Here is a 19,851-nt window from a genome sequence, read left to right on the forward strand (position 1 = left end):
TGCACACACACAAATGTGTACACTGTCAGCTGTACATATACGAATTCTAGACTCGATGTGTGTGGTAGATAAGTTTGTATGTCATTAGAACTATTCATTCAACCTCTAATGTAGTTATATTGTACCTTTTATTATTATAAATACATAAATATTGTCATCTAAGCATACACTAAGCCTAATTGCTTGGGACTTTTGTATACATAGTTTTGCACTGTCTGGAATAAATATGTACATTATACTACATATAACTTTCATCATAATTTTTCTACATGGCTAATTTTATCTCATAATCTATAATTCTATTTATTTTTAACCTGGAAAGATCTCTCCTGGTGCTTCCTATTTATTAGCTCAAGACTCTGACCAAATTTAATAAAGTTCATAGAAATAGCCTTCCTTTAATACTATAAACTTATTAGAAGAAATGTTTTAATTTTCACAGACTTTACCAAAGTAATCCATCATTTTTTGTTATTTTCTGATTAAAACTGCAGTAACCAGCTCACAGTATATAGTGATCACTTGCAATTGCAGGCTGTATTAAGAACAAATATTTAATATACTGGGTCCAGTTACAAAGCACATTAAACTTACTTATGCTAATAATTTATGTATGTTGGTTCAACTGGCTTTTAAATTATTGCATAGTCCCTTTTTTCTGGAATTTTGTTCATTAAGCATTTAATAAAATTAGGAGGGATGAGACTTCAGGATTTATGAAATTATTTATTTATACTAATAATATAAATATAAATATACTATATCAAAATGGTATATCTGTATTTCAGTATTTAATAGTTAATTTAATATAAATATTATACTTACATTTATAAACTAATAATATAAATATTCAAAAATTATCACAATTACATCTGTTTTGAGACAAATGTGTCATATTTTAATTGTCATGTATATGTGCTTACATACTGAAACATTTCATAATGCTGAAAGTCAAGGATATATATGCATGTGCCAATATATGTACATATCTATATGTATGTATATATATATATAATGTGTATATGTACATATATACACACATATAGAGCCTTTAATTCATCCTATTTATGTGCTTTATAAAGATAAAGAACATAGTATGTGAGTTCTGCTATTAGTGGTTTCTACTTGAAAAAAATGGGTGTAAGAAATTATTTTGCTGGAAAATTACTCATTGTGGTTTTGTTTAAAATATAGAGAATGTAAAAATAACAATACAACCACAGCTTTAGAAGTAGAGGATTCATTGAATAAATTGTGATACAATTCTGAGAAAAAAAAAATGTCTGTAGAAATTTGAAATTTTGTCATAGTTATATTTTAACATAGTCTATGAACAGTAGGCATAGGTATGTCATTCCACTTTCTGTTTTTCCCATACATATGCACACACAAACACACACCCATACAACACAAAGTGAATATTGACAAAATATTGCAATTTTTAATACAAAAATTGTAATAGCATTCATCAATGTGAACTGAATAAGGTGTGATATTTCATATATGTTCATAAGAATTCCTTTTTAAATTGATTTTTGTTTTTGTTTGAAAAGATTTAACACACACATAAGATAATATAATAAATATCTGTCTCAAGAATTAATTCATTGTATTGAGGTAGGAGAAAGTAGAACTCGATTCCACAGGCGGGGCTCAGGCACCAGATCAGATTGAGAACTAGTTAAAACATGGCCAGGGCAGAAGCTTTTCAATCAGGCACTACCACCAATATACCTACCAATATACCTTGTCAGTTTACCATTGCCATCTCAACACCCATAAGTTAACAACCCTTTTCTATGGCAGTGACCCACCTGATGATGCAAAAGTTGCTACCCCACCCCTCCCCAGATATTTCTCATAAATCGCCCTTTAACCTGCATGTTATTGAAAATGAGTAGAAATATGACTGCAAAACTGTCCTAAGCTGCTACTGTCTGCCTATGGGGTGGCTTTCTCTGCAGTAGCCGCTTCAGTAATGCTGTTTTCTACCTCCGGATTACCCTCAAATTCTTTTCCTGGGCAAAACCAAGAACCTTCAAAGACTGAGCCTCACTTTGGTGCTTACCTGCCCTGCATCAGTATCATTTAGTTTCCAATATTTACTATAAGAATAGAAATCTCAGTCAGTTAAAATATAGATACATAGCTCCTTGGAAGTGCAATAGACCCAAAATATTCTATGGTAACCAGAGGATGAAGGGGACACTTTGAAGTTTCTAGAACCAAAATCTGACAGAAGTGGCTGGAAGTTCATTTCTCATGAATTAAAAACTAAAATTTCTTTAATAAAAGCAGGCTCAAAAAGATCCTGCTGCCTTTGTGAGTACATGCTAAAACTTCTACTCCCAATACCAGGGATGTGGCTGCCATGAAGCTGTTGCCTGGGCTATATGGTGAGAACTGAATCGATCTTCCTTCTGTGTCATAAAATGATTCTGTAACATCTCTATGAAGGAGCAACTTGAGCCTGCACTCCAACACCTGATTTTGAGCTAGGAGGCCAGTGGGCCAGGTACAACCCACTCAACTTGAGGATTTCTCTCAACTTGAAGCATTTTTGAAGCCAGAGAAATGTTTTCTCAAGACTTCTTGAAGATTTCTCTCCACTTGAAGACGTTAAAATGAGCAGAAGGAAATACGTAATATCATGAAGCTCTCAATCAGATAAACTTGCAGATTTCAATTTCACAGTTAATGAGAAAAACTGAGTCATGAAAATACAAGATTTATAAGAAATACAAAGATAGGGTCCATGTGCAGAGATGGAGTCTCTTTTCTAGGGAAAGAGAAAGGGATTACATAAATGGGTCCCTATGATACTCGTGACATTCCAGTTTTGAGCTCTTATTTTTTTTACGTGATCTAAGGATACAACAATCCTGCATGGCAATATTAAATTTCTCTTTCTTCTCAATGAGACTCAGTCTGTTACTACTAATCAAATCAGTCAAAACAAAACCTAAAGGAAATAAAAATAGTAAAATAATTAAAAATGACAGCAAAATATAACAAAAACAATATGTGGATATATTTCCAATAAAACATTCAACCCAATGATATATTTAGCTTGTCCTTTATATATAATTTTGGATATGACTTATGTTCTCCAAAACTTAAAAGGAAAAAATGTAGAAAAGCAACACATAGTAACGAACCTGTTAAGTTAGTTAGGAAACAGAAGCTATAAAATGATTCTGGAGACAAAGTAACTTGAATTTATAATATAATATTGCAAAAGTTTCAGTGTCACTGATTATTTATAAAATACATTCTACACAGTGAAATAACTAATGAAATTACATTTTGTTTAAATTTGAGGAGGCAAGAAATGTGCATCATGATACAGTATACACTATAGAAATCGCACATTCTGCAATAAAATTAGGCCATAATTTCTGCNAAATATAAATATACTATATCAAAATGGTATATCTGTATTTCAGTATTTAATAGTTAATTTAATATAAATATTATACTTACATTTATAAACTAATAATATAAATATTCAAAATTATCACAATTACATCTGTTTTGAGACAAATGTGTCATATTTTAATTGTCATGTATATGTGCTTACATACTGAAACATTTCATAATGCTGAAAGTCAAGGATATATATGCATGTGCCAATATATGTACATATCTATATGTATGTATATATATATATAATGTGTATATGTACATATATACACACATATAGAGCCTTTAATTCATCCTATTTATGTGCTTTATAAAGATAAAGAACATAGTATGTGAGTTCTGCTATTAGTGGTTTCTACTTGAAAAAAATGGGTGTAAGAAATTATTTTGCTGGAAAATTACTCATTGTGGTTTTGTTTAAAATATAGAGAATGTAAAATAACAATACAACCACAGCTTTAGAAGTAGAGGATTCATTGAATAAATTGTGATACAATTCTGAGAAAAAAAAAATGTCTGTAGAAATTTGAAATTTTGTCATAGTTATATTTTAACATAGTCTATGAACAGTAGGCATAGGTATGTCATTCCACTTTCTGTTTTCCCATACATATGCACACACAAACACACACCCATACAACACAAAGTGAATATTGACAAAATATTGCAATTTTAATACAAAATTGTAATAGCATTCATCAATGTGAACTGAATAAGGTGTGATATTTCATATATGTTCATAAGAATTCCTTTTAAATTGATTTTGTTTTGTTTGAAAAGATTTAACACACACATAAGATAATATAATAAATATCTGTCTCAAGAATTAATTCATTGTATTGAGGTAGGAGAAAGTAGAACTCGATTCCACAGGCGGGGCTCAGGCACCAGATCAGATTGAGAACTAGTTAAAACATGGCCAGGGCAGAAGCTTTTCAATCAGGCACTACCACCAATATACCTACCAATATACCTTGTCAGTTTACCATTGCCATCTCAACACCCATAAGTTAACAACCCTTTTCTATGGCAGTGACCCACCTGATGATGCAAAAGTTGCTACCCCACCCCTCCCCAGATATTTCTCATAAATCGCCCTTTAACCTGCATGTTATTGAAAATGAGTAGAAATATGACTGCAAAACTGTCCTAAGCTGCTACTGTCTGCCTATGGGGTGGCTTTCTCTGCAGTAGCCGCTTCAGTAATGCTGTTTTCTACCTCCGGATTACCCTCAAATTCTTTTCCTGGGCAAAACCAAGAACCTTCAAAGACTGAGCCTCACTTTGGTGCTTACCTGCCCTGCATCAGTATCATTTAGTTTCCAATATTTACTATAAGAATAGAAATCTCAGTCAGTTAAAATATAGATACATAGCTCCTTGGAAGTGCAATAGACCCAAAATATTCTATGGTAACCAGAGGATGAAGGGGACACTTTGAAGTTTCTAGAACCAAAATCTGACAGAAGTGGCTGGAAGTTCATTTCTCATGAATTAAAACTAAAATTTCTTTAATAAAAGCAGGCTCAAAAGATCCTGCTGCCTTTGTGAGTACATGCTAAAACTTCTACTCCCAATACCAGGGATGTGGCTGCCATGAAGCTGTTGCCTGGGCTATATGGTGAGAACTGAATCGATCTTCCTTCTGTGTCATAAAATGATTCTGTAACATCTCTATGAAGGAGCAACTTGAGCCTGCACTCCAACACCTGATTTTGAGCTAGGAGGCCAGTGGGCCAGGTACAACCCACTCAACTTGAGGATTTCTCTCAACTTGAAGCATTTTGAAGCCAGAGAAATGTTTTCTCAAGACTTCTTGAAGATTTCTCTCCACTTGAAGACGTTAAAATGAGCAGAAGGAAATACGTAATATCATGAAGCTCTCAATCAGATAAACTTGCAGATTTCAATTTCACAGTTAATGAGAAAACTGAGTCATGAAAATACAAGATTTATAAGAAATACAAAGATAGGGTCCATGTGCAGAGATGGAGTCTCTTTTCTAGGGAAAGAGAAAGGGATTACATAAATGGGTCCCTATGATACTCGTGACATTCCAGTTTTGAGCTCTTATTTTTTTTACGTGATCTAAGGATACAACAATCCTGCATGGCAATATTAAATTTCTCTTTCTTCTCAATGAGACTCAGTCTGTTACTACTAATCAAATCAGTCAAAACAAAACCTAAAGGAAATAAAATAGTAAAATAATTAAAATGACAGCAAAATATAACAAAACAATATGTGGATATATTTCCAATAAAACATTCAACCCAATGATATATTTAGCTTGTCCTTTATATATAATTTTGGATATGACTTATGTTCTCCAAAACTTAAAAGGAAAAAATGTAGAAAAGCAACACATAGTAACGAACCTGTTAAGTTAGTTAGGAAACAGAAGCTATAAAATGATTCTGGAGACAAAGTAACTTGAATTTATAATATAATATTGCAAAAGTTTCAGTGTCACTGATTATTTATAAAATACATTCTACACAGTGAAATAACTAATGAAATTACATTTTGTTTAAATTTGAGGAGGCAAGAAATGTGCATCATGATACAGTATACACTATAGAAATCGCACATTCTGCAATAAAATTAGGCCATAATTTCTGCTTCAAAATTATTATCAATTTTTCAAGATCCGTAAGAATTACAAACATGTGCATAGTTAGCCATCCTGGATTTAATTAAATATGTTTCATACATTATGCATTTAGGAATGCATACATTTAGGAAAACAACATACACAAAAAATGTTTCATATAATGAAACACAGTTTAAGGCAGTATAGTAAAATTTTCTTCCTGATGTGTTTTGTTACAAAATAAGAGGTACCAGTAGCAGTAACCCAAACTATGAATAATGTATATATTAATGCATTGGTATGTTTGTAAATAAGCTCATTCATATGTCAGGAGGCATCTCTGCAAAACATCGTGCCTGGAATAACTTTGCATATTATTAAATATCTTTAATTTTAATTTAGAAAAAAAGTGAGTAATACTTCACACGAAGTGCTTTTCTCTTGCAATTAAAATATTACTTTTTCTCAGAAGTGATAAACATGGGTCAACATATGCATGTGCATTATATTATAATTAAACATCATTCGATTTACACAATTAAAATGTAAAACAAAAGTCAATGAGAAAAGTGACTACAAATTATATAAAACATAAATAACATATCATTGGCATGTGTATAATAAGAAAATAAGACTCTTTCATCTGGGTCTCCACAGAACAGACATTTTCTGCACTAATAGAGGAAAGAAATCTTATGATCTATTTGTATGAAGTTCTGCAGAATATTTAATGTCAAATTCCCTAAACAGTGAGTACTCAGGGAATTTTGAAGAGACTCTCATTCTATAGTCATCTTTTTTCAGATTGTTTTTTACATAATCTTACTTGCTCTGTATTATCTCTACAAATGAAGAAAAAGCAAGTAGCAACAAGTATTGCACTTCTCTCTGTGGGGTAGCAAATATAATAGTAAGAAAATAAATTGCCTTCACTGTGCTATCTTTTGATGTACTGCTTAACGGTAGGTGGCCCTCCTCTGATCATCGGTTGAATGCCTTCAGGAACAGTTTGTGGCAGTTCAGAAGACAGACTCCTAGGAATTCTATAATTGGAGCAGAATACAAGAGCTCTAAGTGTGTTACCCTGAGGAAAGCGTGCGAGGACTGCAGTAGTCAGGGTCTATTTATTAAAGTGAACAAAAAAATCTGAGACATAACCCAGAGAGATCATTTCCTAATACATTGTCCCCGCAAGTACACCATATCATTGCATGTACATAAAGTTAGGCACTTTTTATGGTGAGGCTATTATGATCTGCATTTTGTAATTCATTTATTTTTCATAAGGCTGTAAACAAGTTTACTCAATGATATGTGTATACAAGAAGCTGAGAACCACCCTTTAGGTACTCTTGAATACTATTTGCTTTTTTCTTAATTTTACTTCAGATCTTCTTTTTCCTCCATAACCATTAAGCATCTTTGCAACTCACAGATTTCAGAAAATTAATCAGGAAAATACAAAAGTAGTATAAAGGATTAACAGTTTCACTCCCAGCATATACAATATTGATTATCATCTTTCTTTAGTAGACTCTCTACTAAGAAATTTAAAATATTATTTTACTCAATTCGAACATCATTTTTTTAGTTTGAGAAAACTGGGGTAGATATAAAATTGTCCAGCTAGCAATTGCCAAAATATGGCTATGAAATTTAATAAATCTGATTATAGGATTTATATTCTTGTCACATTAAACAAATTATTTAAAGAATGCAATACTTCAATATGTATCACTAAAATGGGATAATTGAGTGTATACATATTTAAACCATATATTTGTATTCATATATATACATATGTGGATATTCATATATACATATATATGTAAATTATACTCACAGTAAAAAAATTAATTTTCTTCCACTTTAAGAAAAAAATTAAATTATAATATTTTTTGAATTTTTAATATTTTTGAATTTGACTATAATAAGTATAGTCAAATTCACAGACAATAAATCTGTGCTGATTAATTGCTTGTTCCTCGCTTTCTCTGAGAAGAAGCTCAAACCCTCTATTATTACCTAACCACTGATTAAAAAATAAATTGTGGTATGCTCTTTGTGTGGTTTTATTTGGTGTAGAATGTGTAACATTAAGTTATTTAACTTAAAAAATATTTGAATTTTTATTTTCTTCTTATATTCCCTTTGGAAATGTGACATCAATTTATTTTGCATTATTGCATTTTAGAAAAAAAACACAGGAGAGTATATTTGGGAACTAGAGGTTGGCATTTAATTCTTAGATATGACACCAAAAATATAATTTATTTTATTTTATTTTACTTTTATTATTATTATTATTTGAGATGGAGTCTTGCTCTGTTGCCCAAGCTGGAGTTCAGTGGCATGATCTCGGTTCACTGCAAACTCCGCCTCCCGGGTTCACACCATTCTCCTGCCTCAGCCTGCTGAGTAGCTGGGACTACAGGCGCCCGCCACCATGCCTTCCTAATTTTTTGTATTTTTAGTAGAGACGGGGTTTCACCATGTTAGTCAGGATGGTCTCGATCTCCTGGCCTCGTGATCCGCCCCCTTGGCCTCCCAAAGTGCTGGAATTATAGGCGTGGAGCCACCAAGCTCGATCAAAAAGTATCATTTATAAAAGGAAATAGTGATATATTGTACCTCAAAATTACAAGTTTTTTCTATGAAAAGACCACTTAAGAGGATGAAAATAAAAACTGCAATAGGGAGAAAATATTTGCAAACCACATATGCAAGAAAAAGCTGGCATCAAGTACTAGTCCTGGTCCCAGTTCTCAAAACTCAAGAGTAAAAAACAATACAATTAGACAATAGGCAATAAATATAAAAAGACATTTCCTCAAAGTGGATATAATCAATAAATACATAAAAGAGCATTTCACCTCATTAGCTTTTGGGAAATCCAAATAAACCCACAATGAGACGTCACTAACCCATGTATCAAATGGCTTTCAAAAATAATGACAACACCAAATGTGGGTGAGCATGCCCAGAAATTGGGTTATTCATATATTGCTGGTAGGATCATAAAATGTATAACTCCTCTGAAAACAATTTAGCAGTTACAGAAAAATAGTTAAATACACAACTAACATACAATCCAGTAACCACCAAATTAAAATTCATATCAAATTTTGAATTGCTGAGAAAAGTCCTTACTATATATTACATAATTATAAAGAGCATGTATTTTCTACTATCTAGCATCTTTAAAATGACAAAATTATAGAAATATAAAACATACAAGTGATTGGCAGAGTTTAAGAAGATAGAGATCAGGGAGGAAGTCTGGGAAATATAAAAGCCAACTTTCAATACTCCTATTCATCATAGTACTGGAAGCCATAGCCAGGGCAATCAGACAAGAGAAAGAAATAAAAGGCATTCAAATTGAAAAAGAAGAAGTCAAGTTACCTCAGTCTCCTGTTGATACAATTTTATACCTAGGAACACCTAAAGACTCCTCCCTAAAACGCTGATTTGATAAACAAATTCAGTAATGTTTCAGAATACAAAATCAACATACAAAAATCAATGACGTGTATACACCAAGATAAGAAGCACATCAAGAAGGCAATCCTATTTATAGTAAATAAAAATAAGATAATATAAGATACTAGGAGTATATATAACCAAGGATGTAAAAGATCTCTGCAGGAAAACTATAAAACATTTACAAAAGAAATCATAGATGACACAAATAAATAGAAAAACACCCCAGGTTCATGGATTGAAAGAATTAAAATCATTAAAATGACCATACTGCTCAAAGCAATCTCTGTGGATTCAACCCAATCTCTATCTAAATACGTCATTTTTCACAGAATTAGAAAAACAAAAAACAAAAAAACAATTCTAAAGTTCATATGGAACTGAAAAAGAGCTGCAATAGCCATTGCCATTGTAAGTAACAAGAACAAACCTGAAAGCATCACATTACCTGACCCCAATTATACTACAAAGCCAAACCAAAACAGGATAGTACTGGTATACAAATAGATATCAATGCCATTCAGTTCCATTCTTATCAATAGAACCAAATAGAGGACCCAGAAATACAGCCACAGATCTATAGACAACTCATCTTTGAGAAAGTCAACAAAAACGTACACTGGACAAAGAATAACTTTTTCAAATAATGGTGCTGAGAAAATTGGATCGTCATATGCAGAAAATGAAGCTGGACCCCTGTCACTGACTGTATAAAAACATCAACTCAAGATGGATCGAAGACTTAAACATAAGACCTGAAAGTATAAAAGTCCTGGAAGAGAACCTAGAAAAACTTTTCTGAACATTGGTCTTCTTGCAGTTTGCTTAGTCCCTAGTTCAGGTAGTTTTGAATTCTTGTCTCATGACTGAGAAGAATAAGGCACACAAACCCCAGAGAGTGAGTAGAGTAGAATTTATTAAGGAAAAGGAAAGCTCTAAACAAAGGTGGGGGTGGGGGGCTGAAAGCAGGTTTCCAGAAATGGGACAGAGTTCTAGATCTTTATGTGACAGGAGCCAGGAAGTCTTCTGTGGGTTTTGCCCAAATAGGAGAGGTAAAGTTCCCTCCTAGGGGTGCTGCATCTGTATATGCCTAGGGTTAGCCAGAGTGACTCCATCTTGTTTATTACCCATGAGTGCTAAGCAAAATCCATGGGGTGGGGAGACTCAACTAAAGACAAAAACACAATGTTAATGTCATGTTAGTGATATTTTAATGAGCTGGATTAAGATAAGGAAATTTAGGTTGATTCATTGTACCTATATCAAAGTTGAGACCGTCCCTTCTGAGCAACATCCTAGCACAAGGAGAATTTCTTAACCATATTCCATCCTATTACCTGCAGAGGCAATGTAGGTGTTGTCCTGTGGTTTTTCCTTTGCCCTTCTCTGTCCTTCTTCTGAGATCCTCCTTCTCTGTCTGCCTAACCAGACCCTAAGTGCCTCCTCTCTCAGTCTAGGCAAATAATTCATGAATAAGACCTTCAAAGCCCAAGCAAAAAAAAAAAGAAAAAAAAAAAAAAAGACAAATGGGACTTAAAATATAAATATTCTGCACATAAATAAAAAATAATCAACAGAGTGAAGAGAAAACCTGCAGAATGATAGAATATATATGCAAATTATGAATCTGACAGGGGACTGAGATTCAGAGTTTACAAGAAACTCAAACAAGTCACCAACAATAACACACAAAAAAACTCCATTAAAAAAATGGGCAAAGGACCTGAATAGACATTTTTAAAAAGAAGACATACACATGGTCAAAAAGGATATAAAATAGAAAATACTCAACATTCTAATAATAAGAGAAATGCAAATCAAAACCACAATAAGATACTATTTTACACCCATCAATGACTATTATTAAGTAAAAAAATTCACAATTGCAAACCTAAGAACCAACGTAAGTGCCCATCCATCAATGATTGGATAAAACATGTGGCATATATACACCATGGAATACTACTCTGCCATAAAAAATAATTAATGTTTTTTGCAGCAATCTAGATGGAGCTGGAGGCTATTATTCTAAGTTAAGTAACTAAGGAACAGAAAACCAAGTACTGTATGTTCTCACTTATTAGTAATAGCTAAGGTATGGGTATACAAAGTCATATGAAGAGATATAATGAGCTTTGGAGACTCAGTAGGGGAATGGTGGAAGGTGGGTGAGGGATAAAAAAAACTACATGTTGAATACAATGTATACTACTTAGGTGATGGATACACTAAAATCTCAGGCTTCACCACTATGCAATACAATTAACTTGTATAATCAAAAAACACTTGTACCTCAAGAACTATTGAAATGAAAAAAGAGAAAAATAAAAGCCAAAAATTAACATGTCAGGATGCAGAGAAAAGGGAATGCATATGTATTTTGGTAGGAATGTAATTTAATTCAATATCCATTGAAAATAGTACTTAAGTCTCTCAAAGAACTCAAAATAGAACTACTTTTCAATTCAGCAGTTCCACTACTGGGTATATATTCAATGGAAAAGAAATTACTAAATCAAAAAGATACCTACACTCATGTTTATCACAGCACTATCTACAATATCAAAGTTATGGAATCAATCTAAGCGTCCCTCAACAGATGATTGAATAAATAAAATGTGGTATATATGCACCATGCAATACTTCACAGCCATAAAAAAAGAATAAAAATGTATCTTTTGCAACAACATGAATGTAACTGGAGACCATTATCTTAAGTGAAACAACTCAGAAGCAGAAAGTCAAATACCAGGTTCTCACTTATACATGGGAGCTAAATAATGTGTACATGTGGACATAGAGTATGAAATAAGTCACTGGAGGCTCAGAAGGGTGGGGAGGTGAGGAATGAGAAATTACTTATTGTGTACAATGTATACTAATCAAGTGATAGTTAAAATTAAAGCACAGATTTCACCTCTAGACAATATATCCATGTAATAGAATTGCACTTATACCTATACTCTAAACAAATAATAAAGAAGCAACATGAGGGATCCTGGTGGTTGTCTGTTTTTTGCTATTCTAATAAAGTGTCTCAAGAAGTTATTATTGAGGAAACCTGAGTAAATAACACACATAATCTCTTTATGTTATTTCTTACAACTAATTTCTTACAACTAATTATGAATGTACATTATCTAAAAGCAATTAAAATACATGAGGAAGTCAAATTAAAAATGATTAAACTTGTATTTTAGACTTGTACAAAGCAAATACTAGTTCCTAGCAATTATAAGTCCAGATATTATCTCTATATCCTATTATGTATCATATACTTGCATGAGGTAATATTGAAATTGCTCAAATTTGTATGATCGTGGAGTTTGTATCAATCATAACATTCTCTACCTCTCTTTTCTAAATATGTCCTGCAATTATATTATAGATTTAACAAATATATTATGAAATATAGTATTTAATAAAAGCACCCCAAATGAGAACTAAAACAAGATGAGATTTTGGCAAACTGCAGAAAACTAGAACAAAGCAACATTCATTACTTTAAATTCTAATCTGTAATTTGTAAATTCAATAAGTTCAAAATATGCATCTTTGTACAATTTTGATGATTCAAAATTGCAGTGAACTTCTTTAGTCACTATTAAAAACTATCAAGTATGGTGTCTGTAAGTCATTTATAACACATCTTTTGTTTTCAGACGGGGTCTCACTGTGCCACCAGGCTGAAGTGCAGTAGCGCAATCGCAGCTCACTGCAACCTCTGCCTCCCAGGTTCAAGTGATTCTCCTGCCTCAGCCTCCCGAGTAGCTGGGACTACAGGCACACACCAACACGCCCAGCTAATTTTTGTATTTTCAGTAGACAAGGTTTTACTGTCTCGGCCAGGATGGTCTCGATCTCTTGACCTTGTGATCTGCCCGCCTCAGCCTCCCAAAGTGTTGGGATTATAGGCGTGAGCCACTGCACCCACCCATAACACATCTTAAAAAATGAAATCCACAATATTAATTTAAAAATTAACTAACCTTTTGAACAGTCATTCAAAATTGTCATAGAGATTGTTTCATTTAGGAATTAATTGTATATTCTCTCACAACGAGTCATTTTTATTCAAGATGTAAGATGATGACTGAGTATTAACAGGATGACCATACTTGAAAATTATGCCTAGAACATTTATAATCTACATACTCAAAATTTAAATCCTCAGTATAGAAAATAAGAAGAATTTGCTTCCTACAGAAAATAAAATCTTATCTACACAATGAAGATGTAAAACAAGGTAATCTTCAAGTTCTCTTCTAGCATGAATATTTTATTCTACTTAGAACTATAGATATATCTTAAAGAACAATTGGTTTAACACTTTAAGCATTGGTTAATTGGCATAAATAAACATTTGAAACACTAAGAAGACACTAATCACATGTAATTCTTAAGGGTACTTTATGTCTAAATAAAATTTCATATATAAGATTTCTCTGAATGAATAGCCATTTAAAGTTTATTCCACGTAAGTATAATAATACAATTTAAGTATTTATATATATAAAATTATAGCTTCTTATGAAATTATAATTTCAAATAAACATAAAATTTGAAGAGAATTAGTGGTTCTATTTAAGATAATGCATTATTCTTAATAGATTCTAAGCTACTGTGTTAAATATTTGTAATCTAGCATTAATATTATCTAACTGCTTATACCATACAGAAAAGTAATGTAGGAAATAGACACATTGAGAAACAACAACACTATTTTGAAGTCACATGTGTTATTACAGTAGGATAATATAATAAAAATGAATCTGAATATACTTCTAAGAGTCAAATAAAACATAACATAACAAAGGAAAAGACATTTCAAAGTGTTTACAAAAGAAGAGTAGACTGATATTAGCAGAAAACCAGAAGACAGTCCAGATCAAGGAAATATTTAAGCAGATACATTTAGTGTGAGGGAGCATTTCATGTGTAAAAAGTAATCTAAGTTCCTCACTGTACTAGATTTCATGTTCCACGACTTAAAAGAAAGAATTAAGATAGTTGTCTACATCTCTGTATTCTAGAGATGTTCAGAATGGTTTGCAGCATAATAAAGTGCTCAAAATTATCAATTGTGACTGAGGAAGAATATTTGTATTTATTTTGTTCAAACTTAAATATTAATAAGAAATTTATGATTGTATAGCTGCACACTCTGGCCACATGTCAATTTGTCTTGCATTACATACAGTATTTGAGAGAAAACAGAATATTCCACTATATCCAGAGGGTAGAAAATTTGAACTTTCCCTTATTTGTTAATGTCCCACACATTTCCTTGGTGTACCTATACTGGATTAAGTCAATGTGTATTTAAATAATTAATTTTTAATGAAATTAAATCTCACTGCAGTTTTGAGAAATGGTCAAATATTAATCTAAATGAATTATAGAAATCATAGGTAATTGATTATGGATTAGTGTGCTCAATATAATTGACATATTAAGTCTTTCCATATTAATATATACATGCAATGATTTTCAATTAAATGAATTATGTTTGAAATATTTGTCATTCTAAAATAAATATAAAAAGATGAGAGACTAAACACAGTCAAAATGACAATTTAAGAGAACAAAATTAGGGGTGGTGGAAGGGACTTGCCTTATCAAATTAGAAAAATGTAGTGAAAATTATAGTACATAATTAAGACAGTCATGTATTTGCACAAAATAGAAAAGTTAACTAACAGAACAGAAAATAGAGTCTAAGAACCATGTCTACTCTGATGTGTAAACTTGTTTTATGACATATATGACATTTCAGATAAAAGTGGAAAGAGTAGGTGAAATTTCACTAGATTTTCTGGAGCAACTGGATTTTATATAAAGAAGAAAGGAACTATGATCATTCACAACACATAATATTCTTAGGAGAGAATATGATTTCAGGGCCAGAGAGCAGAAAACATGATAATCATACTTACATCAAAAATATAAAGTACACTATAAGTAATAATTCATAATGATCAAAGACACAATTATGACAAGCTACACACTGGAAGAAACCATTTGGAACACTAACAACCAACAGACAGTTAAATGTAAAGAATATGTGGAACTCCCCAAATTAATAGGAAAATACAAATAACCCACTGGAAAATGAGAGAAAACAGATATTTTTAAAAGATGAAACAAAGTGAGCATTAATTCAGGAAAACATTTCATTACTCGTTAATTATTCAGAAAATACAGAGAAGAAAAATTATGATGTGATACTTTCTCACAAAAATATCCAAGTCTGGCAACTAAGTAGAACAAAGATAACCTTCATTTTCTGCTGGTGGTAATATAAACATGTGGAAGCCATCTGGAATTGTTTAGTAATTATTAACACATTTGCATCCATGAACAAGTCTGTTTCCACACTTGAACAGTGTAGTAAGTTGTTGGCTTCTATTCTATTAGGGCATTGCCCTTGACCTTACTGTGGCTAAATATTTTGAATATTATTCCTTTTAAAATTTCACAACATAGTTTGTCCATTCCCAGTTGAATATCTAAGAAATTCTTGCACTTGTCTAAAGAAGACATTCCCAAATTATTTACATTGGGGTCTTTTAATTTATAATAGCAAGCATGAGAAACAAAAGGATTATCTAAGAAGATATAAAATTAAGTTGTTATGTTGAAGGACTTTTCCTTAGTTTAGCTAAAGACGGGGTCTTTGTCTGTCCCACGGCCACGGAAATTTGGGCTTGTAGACGGTTTGTAGGGTAAGGCAGGGTTTTACTGGGTGAAAGGGGGAAAAACGGGGAAACAGGGATCTTCTCCAAGGCCGGAGTCCCTGCTAGAATGCTTCCTGCCCGCAGCTTGCATTCCACGTTTCCCACAGGAGTAGGAGGGCTCAGGCTCTTTCCCACTGCAAAGGGCAAGAACTTCCAGAGGCTCCACCACAAGGTGCATTCCCAGCACACAAGCTGGTTGGAGTTTTCCAGGTACCCTCTCCCACCAGGCTGTCCCAATCCCCCCTCTAAAGATGTATATCTAACTGTTGTGAGAATAATGATAAGGACAAGGCCGATCTTAACTGCTTCCTGCTGACAAGGGGTGCTGTTATGGGAAAACGGCAGTCAGAGCTCCTATTTAAGGCCTATTTAAGGGCTCCCAGCAGAAGTGGCCATTGTCAGAGACTCCAGTTGCATGACTATTTGGAGTTTGATGACCTGAAGGCAAGAACAGACAAACCGGGTTATTAAAAAAACCTATAGCAAAACAAAACAAGGGGGAAGTAGGGACAGCTCAAACATTCTGAGGCCTTTTACCAGTTCGCACAGGGGGAGGGAGCCAAAAGCCTGAATGGGAAAGAAACTTGACCCTTTTGCCAGCATCTTGGGCCTCTGGGTTCCCTTCCCCTGAGCCCAATCCTAAGCCAACCAGTTTACGGTTTGAATAATTAACTCTTTCCAGTTTAGAGGATGCACCTGAGAGGAGTGTCCCATAGTATAGAGACACAATTACCTATCTGTGAAGAGAGAAGTGGGGAGGAGAAAGGAAAAAGGAAGCTATTTTCATTCAAGGGTTCAGGATGCATTTGAAAGGTGTATAGACTGAAGATGAATGGCTACCCATCTAGAAAGAGGCGAGCAGGCATCCCTGCTTCCCTTCTCTTCCTACCAGATACCTAAGGTACATGAGGGAGAGACGGAAGAGTGTCCTCTTTCCTCTTCTGTCCTGGCATCCCCGAGTCCCAGCGACCTTGGCAGGTGCCACCTTGGGTGTAAAAGTGGCTTGCACCTATGAAGCAGGGAGGTATTGGCGACGGGAATCATCTGCTTTTGCTCATGTACGACCTATCTCCCCTGCTATCAGTAACCTGGGATTTCCCTAACCTCATTTTTACCATGGATATTAATGTGGCCTTTATCCATGAAACAGGAAGCTTGGGGTTAGCTTATTCAGCAAGAATCAGCCACACTCACCTGCACTGTGCCTTTTAATCTCTGTTGTCATCTGCCTCTGGATCCTTTAGATCCAGTTTTCTTTCCTAGGACTTTGACCCCAAGTTTGGAATGTAATTTGGGACAAAAATGTGTCAGTGGGTGGATTGCATAGATTGCTTATGATAAGCCAAATGCTAAGGTGCAACTGTAGAACTGAATCCTCCTCCACAAAGGAGAAGAAAGGATGTCTTATGACACACCCAGGTTACTGGTGACTATAGTTACGCTTGCTAGGATTTGGGTGATTGGTGGTTGGCTTTAGTTAGTTCCTTTGGTTTTACTTTCCCAAAAGGAAACCTCTGAGTGATGGGCATCTGATTTATTCCCATCACCTGGAAGAATTTGCAGGATAATTGCTCGGAAGTAGAATACTGATCAGGATTTCTTAATTACCCATCCCTGATGTTCTTTCTGAATTGCAGCTGGAGGTTGCTGGTTGGTTCACAGGAACAAGCAGGGTTAGTCTAAAATGTAAGCTAAAATTTAAAAACAACTAGTGAGTTTAGAATATAATGATAAATGTATGATAAGTTTTGGAACATAATTTCTCTCTTTCCAGTCCTCACTTTTGTTTAAAAATAAATCACGGTATGACCAGGTTGTTTGCAAAAATAGACTTTAGTCTTATATTTGGCCTGATTATTTGCATAAAGTGCAGCAAGAATAATTATTTCTACATAGTCCTTTTGGATTGGCTCTGATGGAACTGTGTTCCCCAAGGAATCTCAGTTAAGACCTTTTAAAGCCAACCGCAAGCCATGGGTTTATCCTACAATACGTGTGAGTTGGGTGATTCTCTCCTCTTAAGGTCTCAAGATAAACTTGGAGCTCCTGGACCTGTTAGAAAATAACATTCTTTACTAAACATAGGTCAGAAACCCTGTCCAGGGACTTCGTAGGCAAGGTTACAATGCCAGTTTCTCCCATGGGGTTTTTGTCAGCTCTGCAAGTGAGTTTGACTCCTTAAAGGGAGGCATACACTTCCAGTCAAGGCCTTGGTAAAATAACCACTTTCTCCAATTGAGTCCTGTTGCAAAAGAAAAATGGATTCTTATTGCACTGATACAAGCAACAATATTGCCATAAGAATACTCACAGAGTTTCCAAATTCAAAGGAACCAGGCAGAGAGAAACAAACATGCTCCAAATTTTGTTCACAGGAGAATAACTTACTCAATTATTAAAGACTGTAAATAGTTCAAAATAAGTTTTCTTGACTCTGAAAAACAAAACAAGGATCAGCAGTATTCCAAGTAAAGGTCAAAACGATTTTCTTCAGCTGAGTTCAGCCCTTCTCGTTAGCCCTTGTTCTGCTTGACATTCATGAGCATTTCAGCTCTTTATGAGTTTTGTACATTTTCCTTTATTCCAATGTTACAATCTCTAAAGTTATCAGAAGCCTGTATTCAAGAGCCCCAGTTAAAGTTCTCTAGTTCATTAAAAAACATTTTTGAAAAGGATAAAAACAAGACAATTGTCTGTGATAGCAAAATATCCAGAATAGTTATACTTAGAAAGACGATTGACATAGAAGTTCAGTTATCTCCGTGATTTACAATGTCTTAACATAAAAACCTTAATTATGATTAATAGCATACTCAGACATTAGAATTTTAGAAATCCCACACAATTTTGGAAAATATGTTTGCATTATTTACAATAATATAACCCAACGAAGACTGAGCATCATTGTGGCAAACCTATGTACCTAAACATGTCAAATATTCCCATTTACCTCTCTTTTCTGGAAACTTCCAGGACCTCTAAAGTACTCCAAAAGCCAGGTGCCAGGGAAGACAATTTTGAAACTGAAGTTTGATTTTCAGAAAACTGTTAAATGCTGAAGGTTTAAAACACTTGATATTATTAAATAGAATTCCAGATTACCATACGTTATTTATTTTGCCAAAATGATTACTCAGAAATCTTAAAGAGGCAAAAACCTTTCATAACCCATTACGAATTTTGCCAAAGAGCAGATTAGCACCTTAGGAAAACCTTGTTATGCTTTTATTTCAATGCTCAATTTACAGAAAAACCATATAATACCCTTTTTGGAATTTAGCCAATATGTTCACACAGAGAACCTCGACTGCAAGATTAATTTCCATAGATCTTCCATCACTTCTTTGAACCTTCAGCTTTTTCCTCCTTTAATTCAAAACAATCTTTTAACCCTAGGCCAAAGTTTACATTTCCATGCCTTATTATAACCTTGTACTAAAAAACACATTTTACTGTTCTTACACACTTTGCATGTAAATCAATTTCCAGTAGTTTCAATTAACTCCTAGCAATTTTAAACTTGAAGGTAAAACGTGGTAAGTTGCTGTAACTGTGTGCTACCTGCAGCCAAGGTTTACCTTCTTAGTTAAGGGCATGGTTAGTTCCATATGTCCT

The sequence above is a fragment of the Rhinopithecus bieti genome, unplaced genomic scaffold (assembly GCF_001698545.2).
Source record: "Rhinopithecus bieti isolate Rb0 unplaced genomic scaffold, ASM169854v2 scaffold_5406, whole genome shotgun sequence".
NCBI lineage: Eukaryota > Metazoa > Chordata > Mammalia > Primates > Cercopithecidae > Rhinopithecus > Rhinopithecus bieti.